The sequence below is a fragment of the Triticum dicoccoides genome, chromosome 6B (genome assembly GCF_002162155.2).
Source record: "Triticum dicoccoides isolate Atlit2015 ecotype Zavitan chromosome 6B, WEW_v2.0, whole genome shotgun sequence".
Classification (NCBI taxonomy): Eukaryota; Viridiplantae; Streptophyta; class Magnoliopsida; order Poales; family Poaceae; genus Triticum; species Triticum dicoccoides.
In genome coordinates, this window is record NC_041391.1 from 543,652,355 (window position 1) to 543,664,808 (window position 12,454).

The window sequence follows — 12,454 nt, forward strand, 5'->3', positions numbered from 1 at the left end:
GGGCGGGCCCCGATGGGCTCCGCGGGCTCGCCCCGGGCCTGGGCGGGCCGCGGTGGCGCGAGCAGGGGGCGGCGGCGGCGGCGGCCACGTGGCAGCGCGCCATTGGCTGCGGGCGGCGGCGGGGTGACGTGTCGCCCCGGGATTGGTTCGAGCGACGTGGAGGCTGGACATGTCCGGCGGGGTTGGACATGTCCGACGCGCGAGGGGAGCGGGGCTAGGGTTTCGTCTGCGAAAATGGACGGGGAGGACGTTTTTATAGGCATAGGGAGCTAGGAGAGTTCAAATAAGGAGCGGTTTTCGGCCACGCGATCGTGATCGAACGACCGAGAGCATGGAGGGGAGTTAGATGGGTTTTGGGCTACTTTGGAAGGGTGTTGGGCTGCAAAGAGAAAGGGTTTTTTTTACGGTTACCCGGTTAACCGTTGGAGTATCAAACGACCTCCAAATGGCACGAAACTTGACAGGCGGTCTACCGGTGTTATACCAAGGCCGCTTGGCAAGACTCGGTCCATTCCGAGAAAGTTTAACACCGCCACATGAAACAAGGTCTGAGAGGGGGCGACGGACGCGCGCGAATGGTCCGGACTCCGAACAGACAATGGAGAGAACCGGGAGAACCCGAAAGGATGCAAGTTTTGAAAAACATGCGGATGAAATGCAGATGATGACATGGCAAAATGCAACACACAAGCAAATGACATAGCAACGACGGCGAATCACTGACAGACACCTGGCGCATCGAAACCGGGGCATTACATAGTAGCTACTTTTTGTGAAACTTTTGCTACTCATGTTGATCTCCCCAAAGAGAAGTGGTTTAAATATAATCCTCCTGTTGAAGTGAAAGTAGTTGCACCTATTACAGTCGAAGAAAAGATTATTACATATAGTGATCCCATTGTTCCTACTGCTTATGTTGAAAAACCTCCTTTTCCTGTTAGAATAAATGATCACGCTAAAGCTTCGACTATTGTTTGTAAGAGTAATACTAGGACCTATACACATCCTGAGAAAATTAATGTTGAACCTGGTATTGCTATGATTAAAGATCTCTTGGATGAGGACTTAGATGGGCATGTTATCTCTTTCTTGGGTGAAACTACTAATATTGCTAGACCCGATACTAAGACACGTAGACCTGTTATAGGCACGCCTGTTATTTCTGTTAAAATAGGAGATCATTGTTATCATGGCTTATGTGATATGGGTGCTAGTGCCAATGCGATACCTTATGATCTTTATAAAGAAATTATGCACGATATTGCACCTGTTGAATTAGAAGACATTGTTGTTACTATTAAGCTTGCTAATAGGGACACAATTAAACCTATTGGGATTGTTAGAGATGTTGAAGTCTTGTGTGGGAAAATTAAATACCCTGCTGATTTTCTTGTTCTTGGTTCCCCAAGATGATTTTTGTCCCATTATTTTTGGTAGACCCTTCTTGAATACGGATAGTGCTAAGATTAATTGTGAAAAGAATATTGTCACTGTTGGCATAGATGGTATGTCTCATGATTTTAATTTTGCCAAGTTTAGTAGACAACCTCGTGAAAGGGAACCATCTAGTAAGGATGAAATTATCGGTCTCGCTTCCATTGTTGTTCCTCCAACTGATCCATTAGAACAATATTTGCTAGACCATGAAAACGATATGTTTATGAAGGAAAGGGAAGAAATAGATGAAGTGTTCCTTAAACAGGAACCTATGCTAAAACATAACCTTCCCATTGAAATTCTTGGGGATCCCCCTCCACCCAAGGGTGATCCCGCTTTTGAACTCAAACCCTTACCTGATAATCTCAAGTATGCTTATCTTGATGAAAAAGAAATATATCATGTTATTATTAGTGCTAACCTTTCAGAGAAAGAAGAAGAAAGATTATTGAAAACTTTGAAGAAGCACCGAGCCGCTATTGGATATACTCTGGATGATCTTAAGGGCATTAGTCCCACATTATGTCAACACAAAATTTCAGTGGAGAAAGATGCCAAACCAGTTAGAGATCCTCAAAGATGATTAAATCCCAAAATGAAGGAAGTGGTAAGAAAGGAGATTCTAAAGCTCCTTGAGGCAGGTATTATTTATCCCGTTGCTGATAGTGAATGGGTAAGCCGTGTCCATTGTGTCCCTAAAAAGGGAGGTATTACCGTTGTTCCTAATGATAAAGATGAATTGATCCCGCAAAGAATTATTACAGGTTATAGGATGGTAATTGATTTCGGTAAGTTAAACAAAGCTACTAAGAAATATCATTACCCTTTACCTTTTATTGATCGAATGCTAGAAAGGCTATCCAAACACACACATTTTTGCTTTCTAGATGGTTATTCTGGGTTCTCTCAAATACATGTGTCAGCAAAGGATCAATCTAAAACTACCTTCACTTGCCCTTTTGGTAGTTTTGCTCATAGGCGTATGCCTTTTGGTTTATGTAATGCACCTGCTACCTTTCAAAGATGCATGATGGCTATATTCTCTTATTTTTGTGAAAAGATTTGTGAGGTATTCATGGATGACTTCTCTGTCTATGGATCCCCTTTTGATGATTGTTTGAGCAACCTTGATCAAGTTTTGCAGAGATGCGAAGACACTAGTCTCGTCTTGAATTGGGAAAAGTGTCACTTTATGGTTAATGAAGGCATTGTCTTGGGGCACAAGATGTCCGAGAGAGGTATTGAAGTTGATAAAGCCAAAGTTGATGCTATTGAAAATATGCCATGTCCCAAGGACATAAAAGGTATAAGAAGTTTCCTTGGTCACGCCGGTTTTTATAGGAGGTTCATTAAGGACTTTTCTAAAATCTCTAGGCCTTTGACTAATTTATTGCAAAAAGATATTCCTTTTGTCTTTGATGATGATTGTGTAGAAGCATTTGAAACACTTAAGAAAGCCTTGATCACTACACCTATTGTTCAGCCACCTGATTGGAATTTACCTTTTGAAATTATGTGCGATGCTATTGATTATGCTGTAGGTGCTGTTTAGGGCAAAGAGTCGATAAGAAATTGAATGTTATCCGATATGCTAGTAAGACTCTTGATACTGCCCAGAGAAATTATGCTACTACTGAAAAAGAGTTCTTAGCAGTTGTGTTTGCTTGTGATAAGTTTAGACCTTATATTGTTGATTCCAAAGTTACTATTCACATTGATCATGTTGCTATTAAATATCTTAGAAAAGAAAGATGCTTAGCCTAGACTCATTAGATGGGTTCTCTTGCTCCAAGAATTTGATTTACATATTATTGATAGAAAGGGGGTTGAGAACCCCGTTGCAAACAACTTGTCTAGGTTAGAGAATGTTCTTGATGACCCACTGCCTATTAATGATAGCTTTCCTGATGAACAATTAGCGGTTGTCAATGCTTCTCGTACTGCTCCTTGGTATGCTGATTATGCTAATTACATTGTTGCTAAATATATACCGCCTAGCTTCACATACCAGCAAAAGAGAAAGTTCTTTTATGATTTAAGACATTACTTCTGGGATGATCCACACCTTTATAAGGAAGGAGTAGATGGTATTATTAGACGTTGTGTGCCTGAGCATGAACAGGAACAAATCCTACGCAAGTGTCACTCTGAATCCTATGGAGGGCACCAAGCTGGAAATAGAACTGCACACAAGGTACTACAATCTGGTTTTTATTGGCCTACTCTCTTCAAAGATGCTTGTAAGTTTGTCTTATCTTGTGATGAATGTCAAAGAATAGGTAACATTAGTAGACGTCAAGAAATGCCTATGAATTATTCTCTTGTCATGGAACCGTTTGATGTTTGGGGCTTTGATTATATGGGACCTTTTCCTGCCTCCAATGGTTATACACATATTTTAGTTGCTGTTGATTACGTTACTAAGTGGGTAGAAGCTATTCCAACTAGTAGTGCTGATCATAACACTTCTATTAAAATGCTTAAAGAAGTTATTTTTCCGAGGTTTGGAGTCCCTAGATATCTTATGACTGATGGTGGTTCACATTTTATTCATGGTGCTTTCTGCAAGATGCTTGCTAAGTATGATGTCAATCATAGAATCGCATCTCCTTATCACCCGCAGTCTAGTGGTCAAGTAGAGTTGAGCAATAGAGAGCTCAAATTAATTTTGCAAAAGATTGTGAATAGATCTAGAAAGAATTGGTCCAAAAAAATTGATGATGCATTATGGGCCTATAGACCTGCATACAAAAATCCTATGGGTATGTCTCCATATAAGATGGTTTATGGAAAAGCATGTCATTTACCTCTTGAACTTGAACATAAAGCATATTAGGCTATTAAGGAGCTCAATTATGACTTCAAACTTGCCGGTGAGAAGAGGTTGTTTGATATTAGCTCACTTGATGAATGGAGAACCCAAGCATATGAGAATGCCAAGCTTTTCAAAGAAAAAGTCAAACACTAGCATGATAAAAGGATACAAAAGCATGAGTTTAACGTAGGAGATTATGTGTTATTATTCAACTCTCGTTTAAGATTTTTTGCAGGAAAACTTCTCCCAAAATGGGAAGGTCCCTACGTTATCGAGGAGGTCTATCATTCTGGTGCTATAAAAATCAACAACTTTATTCCAGGTAATCCTATCAATGCTGAAACTAATATTATTGAAACCATAACCCCTGAGGAATACATAAGAGACACTTTCCAGAATGTTCCAGACACCGAAAAGGCATAGGTACGTGGTACGGTAAGTAAACCGACTCCAAAACAACTCTAATGGCAATTTTTATCAGTTTTGGATTATTTAAGAATTTTAGGAAGAAAGAAGTGGTCCTAAAGGGACACGGGGCTCCCACGAGAGAGGATCCCCCCCCATGTAGGGCACGCCCCCTGTCTCGTGGGCACCTCTTGTGCCTCCCGGACTCTGTTTTCTTGTATGTTATGTATTTTGGTCGGTAAAAATTCATTATATATACTCCCGGAGGTTTTGACCACCGTATCACGCAAATATCCTCTGTTTTCGTTTCGAGCTGTTTCTGTTTCAGATCTAGAGCATCATGTCGTCTCCAAGCGCTCCCAAGGACAATTTTTTCGAGAGGGTTATCAACCCCTATCTCACGGAGGTGCTGCATCACCCTCAAACCATTGAGATGCATGAGGGGGTGCTGCACATCCGCGATGTGGAGGGACCAAGGCGTACCGGGAGCATGGAGACAAAGCTCGAAGCCATGGAGCAAGAAGTTTTCAAGTGTCAAGGGATGGTGGAGCGTGGACTCAACGCCAACCAGATGATGATCACGGAGTTCACCAACAACCACAAGCTGGATGCCAAAGTCATTGGGGAGACCATCTTCAAGCTTCAAGAGAAAATCGAGCACCTCCAAGTCCAGATTTATGACCTGCAAAACCAGAACTGTGAGTATGAATATAGATTCAAGCAAATGAGTTTGGCTACAGATTTAAGGATCTCGGAGACTCGATCATCCTTTTATGATGGGGAGCCTATGCCTTGGAAGACGGATGACAAGCCTACATCATCAACAACTCCTACTTCACCACCTCCGAAGAAATAGTCACATGGGTATGGGCACTCCCCTTGGCAATTGCCAAGCTTGGGGGAGGTGCCCCGGTATCGTATCACCATCACACTCCTATTTTTACTGCTTTATTTAGTTTGATCCTTTCAGTAGTATCTTGATCTAGTAGTTTGAAGTTTTTGATATCAAGTAGTTTCGAGTTTTGCATTGTGATCCCTTTATGTAATCGAGTCCGTGTGCTATCTATAATAAAGATTAGTGTTGAGTCCAGGGCTTTGCTTTGTTGCTATGATCTTGAAGAAAGTAGAAAGAACAAAAGAGTTTATATTGATCTTATGGATAGTGATAACTTCACACATAGAAAGTATGAGGCATAAAAATTGTTGAGAGTTGATGAACGTAGCCTTGGTCATCATTGCAATTAATAGGAAGTGATAAGGAAAGAGGGGTTCACATATAAATATATTCTCTTGGACATCTTTTATGATTGTGAAGCACTCATTAAGTATGACATGCTAAAAGAGTTGATGTTGGACAAGGAAGACAACGTAATGGTTTATGTTTTCCGACATCTTAGTTAAAGTATAGTGTCATTGACCTTCCAAACATGTTGAGCTTGCCTTTCCCCCTCATGCTAGCCAAATTCTTTGCACCAAGTAGAAATACTACTTGTGCTTCCAAATATCCTTAAACCCAGTTTTGCCATGAGAGTCCACCATACCTACCTATGGATTGAGTAAGATCCTTCAAGTAAGTTGTCATCGGTGCAAGCAATAAAAATTGCTCTCTAAATATGCATGACTTATTAGTGCAGAGAAAATAAGCTTTGTACGAACTTGTTGTGGAAGTAATAAAAGCGACGGATTGCATAATAAAGATCCACATACAATGGGCAATATAAAGTGACGTTCTTTTGCATTAAGATTTTGTGTATCCAACCCTAAAAGCGCATGACAACCTCTGCTTCCCTCTGTGAAGGGCCTATCTTTTACTTTATGCTTGAGTCAAGGTGATCCTCACCTTTCCCTTTCTCATTTTATCCTTTGGCAAGCTCTTCGTGTTTGAAAGATCATGATACATATATCCAATTGGATGTAAGTTGGCATAGGCTATTATTGTTGACATCACCTAAAGGTGAATACGTTGGGAGGCAACACAAGAAGCCCCTATCTTTCTCAGTGTCCGGCTAAAACTCTATAACCACAAGTATTGCTTGAGCGTTAACAAATATGGGAGACTACGAGATAGTTGAGTATGTGAGCTTGTTGAAAAACTCTATTATTGACTCTTTTTGATGTTACGATAAATTGCAATTGCTTCAGTGACTGAGATTATAGTTTGTTAGTTCCCAACGAAGCTTTTGAACCATACTTGACATTGTGAATTGCTTATTACTTGAGCATAGGAAATCATATGACAATATATATATATATATGTTGCTGTTATTAGAATGATCATGATGCCCTCATGTCCGTATTTTATTTTTATCGACACCTCTATCTCTAAAACATGTGGACATATTTTTCAATTTCAGCTTCCGCTTGAGGACAAGCGAGGTCTAAGCTTGGGGGAGTTGATATGTCCATTTTGCATCATGCTTTTATATCAATATTTATTGCATTACGGGCTGTTATTACACATTATATCTCATTACTTATGGCTATTCTCTCTTATTTTACAAGGTTTACCATGAAGAGGTGGAATGCGGGCAGCTGGAATTCTGGCTGGAAAAGGAGCAAATGTTGGAAACCTATTCTACACAACTCCAAAAGTCCTGATACTCCACGAAACAACTTTTTGGATTTAATAAGAATTTATGAGCAAAAGAAATAGGCCAGCTTACGGGACAAAACCTATTCTGTAGGGCGCGGCCTCCTATCTCCTGGGCCCCTTGGTGGGCCTCCGGCGTCCATCTTCTGCTATATCATCACTTTTACCCTGGAAAAAATCGTGGGCAAGCTTACAGGACGAAACTCTACCGCCACGAGGCGGAACCTTGGCGGAATCAATCTAGGGCTCTGGCGGAGCTGTTCTGCTGGGGACACTTCCCTCCGGGAGGGGGAAATCATCAGCAACGTCATCACCAATGATCCTCTCATCGGGAGGGGGTCAATCTCCATCAACATCTTCACCAGCACCATCTCCTCTCAAAACCCTAGTTCATCTCTTGTATCCAATCTTGTATCAAAACCACAAATTGGTACATGTGGGTTGCTAGTAGTGTTGATTACTCCTTATAGTTGATGCTATTTGGTTTACTTGGTGGAAGATCATATGTTCAGATCCTTTATGCATATTATTACTCCTCTGATTATGAACATGAATATGATTTGTGAGTAGTTACATTTGTTCCTAAGGACATGGGTGAAGTCTTGCTATTAGTAGTCATGTGAATTTGCTATTCGTTCAATATTTTGATGAGATGTATGTTGTCTTTTCCTCTAGTGGTGTTATGTGAACATCGACTACATGACACTTCACCATTATTTGGGCCTAGAGGAAGGCATGGGGAAGTAATAAGTAGATGCTGGGTTGCTAGAGTGACAGAAGCTTAAACCCTAGTTTATGCGTTGCTTCGTTAGGGGTTGATATGGACCCATATGTTTAATGCTGTGGTTAGGTTTACCTTAATACTCCTTTTTGTAGTTGCGGATGCTTGCGATAGGGGTTAATCATAAGTGGGATGCTTGTCCAAGTTAGGACAGTACCCAAGTACCGGTCCACCCACATATCAAATTATCAAAGTGCCGAACGTGAATCTTATGAACGTGATGAAAACTAGCTTGACGATAATTGCCAATGTGTCCTCGGGAGCTCCTTCCTCATTATTAGAATTTTTCCAGGCTTATCCTTTGCTACATAAGGATTGGGCCACCTTGCTGCACTTTATTTACTTTATTTACTTTTTGCTCGTTACTAATTTATCTTATCACAAAACTATCTATCACCTACTATTTCAGTGCTTGCAGAGAAAACCTTACAGAAAACCGCTTATCATTTCCTTTTGCTCCTCGTTGGGTTAGACACTCTTACTTATCGAAAGGACTAGGATAGATACCCTATACTTGTGGGTCATCAGGTTCTCTTCTTCCTCGTCCTCCTCCTCCTCATCCTCGTCTTCGTCTCCCTCGTGAGAGGAAGGAGCTTCGGTTCCTCCGGACACGGCGCCCGAAGTTTCTTCATGAGGGAGGCCACCTTTGGCCTCCTTACTCTTCTTCTTCTTGTCCTTCTTTGCCGGCGCCTGGTAGGGTGCCGGGACCACCGTCTTCATCAACAAAGGCTCGGCTGGGTTTTCAGGGAGCGGGGCCGGACACTTAATCTGCTCTGCCTTATTTATCCAGTCCTATTTAGGAGATGGAATTTTCAGCACTCCTCCCTAAGATTGACAAGCTAAGTAATGTTCGGAAATATGATACTTACTGGGGAGGTCAGATTGTTGCAGTCGAGGCCGGTGTGGTCAGACGTCCTTGGCCACGTCTTCTATTTCTTGAAGAGCAGCTTCCAGATCCCTTTGTGTGTCGTGCCAAATAATTGTTGCAGAGTCCGAGGCCCCTCCGGATTAAACTCCCACATTTTGAGAGGCCGTCATTGGCAAGGGAGAGCTCTGCGGATGAGCATCACCTGAATCACATCAACAAGAGTGATGTACTTTTTTATCATACTCTTGATACGCTTATGCAGCGTCAACACCTCGTCAGGGGATCCCCAATCTACACCCTTGTTGGTCCAGGATGCAAGTCGCAGAGGAGGTCCAGATCTGAAAGCGGGAGCAGCAACCCACTTGGTGCCGCGGGGTTCGATGATGTAGAACCACTCCTACTGCCACACCTTGACAGTATCTACAAATCTCCCTTTGGGCCAGGTAACATGGTTGACCTTACTCACCATGGCGCCGCCGCACTTGGCGTGTTGGCCTTCAACCACCTTCAGCTTCACATTAAAAACCTTGAGCCATAGGCCGAAGTGTGGAGGGACGTGGAGGAATGCCTCACACACGATGATAAATGCCGAGATGTGGAGGAAGGAATTCGGGGCCAGATCATGGAGATCCAGCCCGTAGTAGTACATGAGACCTCGGACGAAGGGGTGAAGGGCGAACCCAAGTCCTCGGAGAAAGTGGGGGATAAAAACCACCCTCTCATCGGGCTCCGGGGTGGGGATGACCAGCCCCAGGGTTGGAAGCCTGTGCTTAATCTCCGCCATCAAGTACCTCGCCTCACGCAGATCCTGGATGTTCTTCTCCGTTGCGGAGGAGGCCATCCACTTGCCCTGAAAGCCGGATCCGACCATTGCTGGAGAAGTTGGGGGGAAGGGAAAGTTTAGAACTTGGGCACTAGAGCTCGGAGGACTGAAAGGCAGAGGAAGAAGAAGGCATGAGGTGAACAGATGGGTCTTTGTCCTCTTATAGAGGCAGCGAATATCAAGCGCCCCCTCGTAAGCCTTAAACCTTGCATATTCCCAAGGAGACATGCAAACAATATGGTTGGATTACCCAAACCCGCATTGGCGAGAATCACGTGATAAGGAGACACAGTCTCTGTTTTGACAAGATGTGTCAATGGCCATGCCTCGAAACGTGAAACAGGGTTGTAAAACGGTTCAGAATAATAACGAGGCCAGAACATAACATCTCGCTGAAAAAGTTGTCTGTAGGACGTGGCTTATTTTAAGTATTGTTGCCTTTTACAGATTAGGGTTGTACGTGTTAAGCAAGGCTGGATACAGCACTTATGCGGCGAAGACTACTTTGGAGTATTTGGAGGAGGAACCCGCCTTGCAATGCCGAAAACAGTTTGCGCGTCGGATACATCGTCATTGAAGCCCGGTTCAGGGGCTACTAAGGGAATCCTAGACTAAGGGATCCTTGGGCGTCCGGGCTATGTGATATGGGCCGGACTAATGGGCCATGAAGATACGAAATCAAAGACCTTCCCTCGTGTCCGTACGGGGCTCTCCTTTGCGTGGATGGCAAGCTTGGCGTTCGGATCATGCATCTTCCTTTCTCTGTAAACCGACTCTGTACAACCCTAGATCCCTCTAGTGTCTATATAAACCAGATGGTTTAGTTCGTAGAGGCAATCACAATCATACAGGTTAGACATCTAGGCTTTAGCCATTACGATCTCGAGGTAGATCAACTCTTGTAATCCCTATACTCATCAAAGTCAATCAAGCAGGAAGTAGGGTATTACCTCCATTAAGAGGGCCCAAACCTGGGTAAACATCGTGTCCCCTGCCTCCTGTTACCTTCGATCCTTAGACGCACAGTTCGGGACCCCCTACCTGAGATCTGTAGGTTTTGACACCGACAGTTATCTCTTACCCGAGCCCTCTACTTATGCACTTTACTTTGTGATAGCCATATTGTTTCTTGTCATATATCTTGCTATCATTTAGTTGTTTATCTTGCTTAGCATAAGTTGTTGGTGCACATACGTGATCCTAGTTGTTGTAGGTTTTGTGCTTGACAAATTAACCGCTAGGTTTATTCCGCATTTGTTCAAGCCTAAACCGTAATTATTTTAAAGCGCCTATTCACCCCCCCTCTAGGCGACATCCTCGTTCTTTTAGTTACCCTTGACGAAAACACTTCTATGACGCGCCATTTATCTTCATGGAAGTGGACACTTTCGTGATGATAATTTTGGTATTGTCATGGAACACTTCTATGATAGCACATGTATGACTATCTTCATTCTGTCATAAAATCGTCATGGATGTACATGCATGACAGAAAACGTGACCTACTGTGACAAACACGTATTATCACGAAAGTGATTTTTTTGTAGTACTTGTCGGATCGGTGGCTCCGAGTGCTCCTCACCAGGAGGGTCCGAAAAATACTTGTTCAATTTCTGTGATATAGCATGAAAAGAATTTGAGATAAGAAAAGCGTAGATAGCTAGAGAAGGTTCTTAGGCATTCTTGTACATCCACTTGGCCAGAAAAAACAAGACAATCAAAACAACAAATGAATGTCCTCGAATGAAGAAAATATGCAAACCAACATGCTTGCACAATGAAATAGCAAATGAAATATGTGTCAAACATGCACAACCAATTCTAGCAGCAATCAAGCAACTGGCAATGACTAGGTCATCTATATATGAGTATATTGACTTAGGAGTCAAATGAGAACATTTGATAATAGGTCATACTCATCGTTTAAGCACAAGTGGGGTTACCACTTTTACATTAAGCATTAATGTGTTCATACCATTAGAGTTGCTTTAGCTCATTTTTTAGAGTGAAGCTCCCCTAGATGTGATATCCCCCAAAAGAGGGATGAACTAACCTTGGGTTTTGTCGATGATGACTTCATGTGGATAGTGAAGATGTGAATGCTCAATGTTGATGTAGTCCATCATGAGTTTGGAGCAATCCTTTGGAGTTTTGCATTCTCGATACCTACATGGGTTAGTCCCACAAGGAACATACAAGGATATCCATAGACGTAGAGTGAATTGCACGTATGACGATGTCCATGAAAGCATTAGGTTACCTTACCCCTTGTCTTACTAACAAGAGGGTTTGTGACTCCATGAACTAGTGCAAGCTATGAAAGTTGATTGCACAAGTCCTTGCCAAAATGAATATGAGTGAAATATGTTGACGGAGTCACCCTCAAGAACACTCTAGTTCTTCTTTGGAACCCACATCAACTTTATGGGAATCCTTGGAGTTGTAGTTGAACTTGATGAAGTAGAGCTTGACATAGTCTTGGGAACCCACTTAACCATGGCTTTAGGAGCTTCTTCAAATGAGCCAATCTCTTCTTGAAGCTTGTCCTTGCCTTTTAGATGTAGCCTTGTGATGGAAGATCATCTTGAGCTTGTGTTCCCTCTAAAGAAGTGGGGTCATACTTCTCTTGTTGAGAAACAAATTTTTTCTTGTGTTATTGATCTTCTTCCCATTCAACTCCATTGACATTGAACTTTCGTTCAAAACCAACACCTTGATTCTTCCAGTGGCTTCCT

General features: G+C 42.5%; 1 pseudogene; it reads left to right on the forward strand.

Moving 5' to 3' along the window:
- Nucleotides 1-3,187: 3,187 nt before the first annotated feature.
- LOC119320018 overlaps nucleotides 3,188-12,454 on the forward strand; it is a 121,998-nt pseudogene continuing 112,731 nt past the window's right edge.